The sequence below is a fragment of the Arvicanthis niloticus genome, chromosome 5 (assembly GCF_011762505.2).
Source record: "Arvicanthis niloticus isolate mArvNil1 chromosome 5, mArvNil1.pat.X, whole genome shotgun sequence".
Classification (NCBI taxonomy): domain Eukaryota; kingdom Metazoa; phylum Chordata; class Mammalia; order Rodentia; family Muridae; genus Arvicanthis; species Arvicanthis niloticus.
In genome coordinates this window covers 56,568,758-56,575,297 of record NC_047662.1, presented here as the reverse complement: position 1 = coordinate 56,575,297, position 6,540 = coordinate 56,568,758, and positions in this window count along the sequence as shown.

Genomic DNA, 6,540 nt, shown 5'->3' with positions numbered 1-6,540 from the left:
CTCCAATCCTGTCAGGCTATGGGCACCAATCAATGGCATTCCCATAACCAAATATTCTACTCTATCTTTATGTTATCTATGAAATAATTAACATTTTACTCATGTTTTCCTTGTAATTCCTAAATGTCTATTTCCATTATTAAATAAATTTATTGGTAAAAATTAGAGCCCAAACTACCCTCAGTATGCAATCTAAATAACCTCATGATGACTTCTCCTGAAGAGAAAGATAATTCACGCTTTTCAGACCTATTAATCCCCATGTGTGAGCTACTGACATGCCCGGTAGGGCAATTATAGACTGTGTGGCTATAATCAGATTACTTTCATGATTTTCATAAATTAAAGTAATACTTTGCCCAGCCTGAAGCTCAAGTAGGGCTCCAGGCCTACAGGCATAGGCAGTACCCAGGTTAAGATTGGCAAACAGATTTACATTGCCTCCTTGTCATGAAGATGAATATTGATCAGCATGTGTCAATAGGATAGATAGCATCCTTCCCAACTTGGTCTAAAAAGGACACTGAAACAAATTAAGGAAATAATTCTCAATTTGGCTTCTCAAGCTCTCTTCATAATAATGGCCTGTCCCTTAGCTTCCTAGATTCCTTAGTCTACAGTTAAATCTCTGGGAACTGGATCTTCATTCTTTTTGGAGACTTCAGTCCTTCAAGAAGTCTGACAATGTTAATCACATATCAAAAATATTCATTAAAAATATATACCAGGAGACTAAGTTCAGCTGGAGGGTGATGTCATTGATGGTCCTTTTTAGCACTCATACAGCTCAATTCAGCTGTGAGTCTACATTCATTCAGATGCTTTATGGCCACATTTTTCTATACTCAGATCTGTGATGGAAGCATAAATGCTGGTCTTTATGTCAACTCGCCCTCTGGGCTTAATGAATTGGAAAAGTCTATCAAAAACTATGGGTTCCAAAAAACAAAATGAACAAACAAAAAACATGGAAAAAACTACTATGGGTTCCAAAGATTGACTAATATGTTAGAAAAACCTCATTTTCAACTAAGACAATGGGTACTAATTAAAACTTATAATGAGGAGCCTCTTAGGACCAATAAACCTCTTTGAAATTAAGTAAACCTCTTTGAAAGGGACCTTATTTGATACTTGTTTATTCCACAGACATCAAAACTCAAGAACTCCCAACCAGATTAATCATTTCCTTCCTTCGAATCATTAGATAAGAGACCCTTCAGAGGAAACACTTCCCACAGACTGTTGGCAAAGTCAGCACATATAAAGCCTATGCATCTTTTCAAAGAAATAGACAAAAGCTTCATTTACTCCTCCCTCCTTAAAAAGCTGTGGCTTACTACTTGTCTCCAGTTCTTGATAGGGATTTTCTTTCAGTCTTTAAAAACCCCAGATAAAAGTTACCCTCTATAGAAGCTTAAACATAAGCTCCAGATAGTAAACAAGACAGTTATTGAGGCTATGAACAACTATTTTGTTTATTGTTTATTTTATTTATTTACATTTCAAATATTATTCCCCTTCCCAGTTTCCTCTCCATCAGCCCCCTATTCCATCCCCCCACACTTTGCCTCTATGAGGGTGCTCCCCCACCCATCCACCTTTTCCCTCCTCATAGCTATAGCATCCCTTTATGCTGGAGTATCAAGCCTCCACAGGACCAAGGGTCTCCCCTCCTATTGATGCCAGATAAGGCAATACTCTGCTACATATGTCACTGGAGCCATGGACCCATCCATGTATACACCTTGGTTGGTGGTTTAGTCCCTGTGAGCTCTGGAGGGTTACATTTTTTGAGTTGGGTAGGTGGCCCCAATTACACAACTGAAGCCCATACTTACCTATTGGAGATGGTCTCTACAAGTTCTATCTCCCCCTTGTTGGTATTTTGGTTAATGTCATCCCTGTTGGGTCCTGGGAACCTTCCCTGGCATCTGGTACTGAAGAAAGAAATCGAAGAAGACCACAGAAGATGAAAAGATCACCCATGCTCATAGATCAGCAGGATTAACATAGTAAGAATGGCCATTTTACCAAAAGCAATCTCCAGATTCAATGCAATCCCCATCAAAATTCCAAATCAATTCTTCACAGTGACCAAAAGATCAATTCTCAAATTCATATAGAATAACAAAAAACCCAGGATAGCAAAAACTATTCTCAACAATAAGAGAATTTCTGGGGGAATCACCTACCTGACCTCAAGACAGGGCAATAGTGATAAAATTTGAATGGTATTGGTACAGAGAAGATAGACCAATGGAATAGAATTGAAGACCCACAAATGAACTCACACACCTATGGTCACCTGATCTTTGACAAAAAAGCCAAGACCATCATTGGAAAAAAGACAGCATATTCAACAAATTGTGCTGATTCAAGTGGCAGTCAGCATGTAGAAGAATGCAAATCAATTCATTCTTATCTCCTTGTACAAAGCTCAAGTTCAAGTGGATCAAGGACCTCCACATAAAACTAGATACTCTAAATCTAATAGAAGAGAAAGTGGAAAATAGCCTCAAACACATGGGCACAGGGGAAAGTTTCCTGAACAGAACACCAATGGCTCAGGCTCTAAGATCAACTATTGACAAATGGGACCTCATAAAATTGAAAAGCTTCTGTAAGGCAAAGGACACTGTCAATAGGACAAAATGGCAACCTCCAGATTGGGAAAAGATCTTTATAAACCCTACATCTGATAGAGGGCTAAAATCCAATATATACAAAGAACTCAAGAAAATAGAATCCTGAGAACCAAATAACCCTATTTAAAATGGAGTACAGAATGTAGGGGAGGTTGTCCTTGTCGGGCATAGGTGGGAGAGGAGATCCTTGGTCCCATGAAGGCTGAGCACCGAGGGGGGCGGAATTCGAGGGGGGGGGAGGTGGCAGTGGAGGGGTAGGTGAGGGCACATCCTCAAAGAAGCATGTGGAGGGGGGATGGGATAGAAGGTTCCTGGGTGGTGGGGGTAAGGGGGTGAGGGGATAAAATCTGAAATGTAAATATAATATCCAATAAAAAATTTTTAAATAAATAAAATAAATCAATTTCCAAAAAAAACAATAAAATAAAATAAAATAAAATAAAATAAAATAAAATGGGGTACAGAGATAAACAGAGAATTCTCAACTGAGAAATCTAAAATGGCCGAGAAGTACCTAAAGAAATGTTCAACATCATTAAGTCATCAGAGAAATGCAAATTAAAATGACCCTGAGATTCCCCATCTCACCAGTCAATATGGCTAAGATAAAAAAAAAAAAAAAAAAAAAAAAAAAAAAAAAAAAAAAAAAAAAAACCCTCAGGTGACAGCAGATGCTGGTGAGGATGCAGAGAAAGGGGAACATTCCTCCATTGCTAGTGGGAATGCAAGCTGGTAAAACCATTATAGAAATCAATCTGGTGGTTCCTGAGAAAACTAGAAACCTGAAGACTGAACTATACCACTCCTGGGCATATACCCAGAAGATGCTCCAACAAGGACATGCATTCCACTATGTTCATTGCAGCCTTATTTATAACAACCAGAAGTTAGAAACAACCCAGATGTCTCTCAACAGAGGAATAGGTACAGAAAATGTGGTACATTTACACAGTGGAGAACTACTCAGCTATTAAAAACAATGACTTCATGAAATTCTCAGGCAAATGGATGGAACTAGAAAATATCATCCTGAGTAAGGTAACCCAGACTCAAATAATACATATGTACTCACTAATAAGTGGATATTAGCTCAAAAGCTCATAATACCCACCATACAACTCACAGACCATATAAAGAAGGAAGACCGAAGTATGGATGCTTCAATCCTACTTAGAAAAGGGGTCAAAACAATCACAGGAGGTAGAAGAAGGGAGGAACCTGGGAGGGAGAGAGGAGGAGAGGGGAAAAGGGTGGGATCAGGTATGGGAAGAGTCAAGAGAGAAGTACAGAGGGTCTGGAAATTGAACAAAAATATAAGCAACTATTATGTTCAGTATTTCTAGTATTCTATTATGAGCACCCCCTCTTTCAAAGAGATGATTGAAATTTATAATAAAAGTACACTAATCAGGCCAAAGTTAGTTCAAATGGTATGTTAATTTAACTAAAATTCAGAAGAGACACAGATGAAGCTTTTCAAAGGAAAAAACAAATACAGAGCTCTTCCTCTCTCCTCCCAATAATTGGAGAAAATAATTATAGAAACCATAATGAGCATTTTCAAATTTGGAATGGATATATGTGATGACTCCAACAAAAGTCCATTTAAACCAGACTATTCCTTTATGAGAGAAAAATTATCATTCTTAAGTGTGTTCCAGTGATATTTGATATCTAGGATGAATCACTCTATCCTTCATCCATTAGGATCATGTGATACTGAGTGGATCATGAGGATAGAAATACATTGAGCAGCTCCAAATGTTGAAGTCCACCAAGAGAGGAGATAGGGTATTCTAAACAGACAACATAGCTTGGTTCTCAGACAATTACATCGAACGCCAAAAAAGTTAAAATTTCCCCAGCAACATCATGGAGAAAGTGAAACGGATGAAACCTTGGTTCCAGCCAGAGGAAAAACTTACCTCTCAGGAAGATAGTTTAGTCCTGAGAATTTACTGAACTGCTTTGACAGATTCTTCAAAGTGTTAGTCAGTGATGGGCAGGACCATGTGACTAGGACCGATTGTGTATACCTCTTACTTCCAATATTTAGGTCTAAATTTCATGTAATTATACCAAAGATGGATGAATTGATATATCACTGTACCCCTTATGTGTTCTCTTCAAAGTGAATCCAGTCACATTCAATGATTTTTTTCTCTGCTTCTATTACTTATCTCTTTAATTGGCATATTGTGCACAGGAAAGCCAACTCTTATTTGTTGGGGCTATCAAAGCCCACCCAGGTTTCTGCCCTAAAATCTGGGAACAATGTTATCCAATGGCTCTGTAAAACTAACCTTTAGTTTTAGTTATCCCCAGCATGGCTTGTCACATTTAAGATTTCCTTGTAGGTAGAGACAAGGGAAAACTCTACACCATTCTACAAGTTTCCTTACATTACAATATAGTTGAACCCAAAGTTTTTGCAGTTGATATAATTATCTAGATTTCATATTTATTTCATCTACTATGACTAGAGGATGTCATTTGGCATATTAAGACTCTTACTAAACGCACTCAAAAGACTTTAAATGACACTGCCTAGGGAAGACTCTTTTCTCATTCTGAAATCTGAATGATAAGAAAACCAATTATAAAACATCATTGGCTTTAGATATCCTCACAGCCAATCAGACCACTTATGCTAATACCATGATTAAATGTTGTTTGGATATTCCTGATAATTCAGATAATGTCTCATCTGTTCTACACAATCTACGAAATCAGATGCAGGCTATCAGACATTGTCACCTCTTTTAGTAACAGCTTTGGAATTATAGCTCCAGATTTTCACAGTACAAACTGATTAAGCCTGTTGTAATCTGTTAGTCCTCAGAGCCTACATGCTTAACTACTATTTTATTTCCTCTCATTATTAGATAGCCCTGCAACATATATCCATAGATCAGGGACCCCTTGGTCTCTTAAGAATGTTTTTGCCATAAGTAGCTATAATGACCCAATATCCCCCTTCTAAAACTATTTTAGAGTATCAGTCAACCCTTGAATATTGTTAGACATCTATTTAGATGTTAGCAGGCTTGAAGCACATTGGGGATGGACCCTGAATTCATTGTCAATATATTTAAGGCAAAGAATTGGAATTGGAAGACTTTAATCATTGGCCAGAATGGTGTGATCTAAGTCATAGTTCTCTCCCAGAAGACATGACATTTTTTCTAAAAGACATTAATGAATATCTAAATCTAGCCATAGAAGCCATAGCCCTTATAACATTATCATACAACAGGACGATTTCTGATGTCACTGTTCCCTCCTTTGAGAGAATCCAAACCAGCCTTTCAATCATATTTACAGAGCAAAATCCCTCAAAACAAGATGTTTGCTCTAGACAGTCTTTACCTGTCTAATGTATATTAGGACAGTGGTCTCTTTGACGTTTATCCATTCTTTTTTTTCTTTGATGGTGTACTTTACTCTCCAATAAATTCAACATTCTATACTATACTCTGTGCCCCTATAAATCATTTTAATGGGGAATCACAGAGACCAAAGAGATCTTAGGAGTCCAAACCAAGATACTATTGGCAATATGTTGTTAAGTTCCATGAATGGTAAGGAAATCTTGGCTTAAACACACACAAGGGATTGTCTTATTACTTTTCATAGGAAGTAATGATCAGACATCAAATCTTCCCAGATAGGATACTGATGACAAACCAAAGAAATGATTTTACCCAAGTCGGATTTGGCAGGCCCACTAGTTTATTGAATCAGTTATAGAAGTATGAATGAAAGGTTGCTTAAAGGAGCATGGATAACTGAAATGCATATACATCATTGGACATTCACTCCTCTACATAAGGTAATGGCCTCACAGAAACAGAGTAGGTGTAATACCGTCATTCAATCAACCCCCACCTCC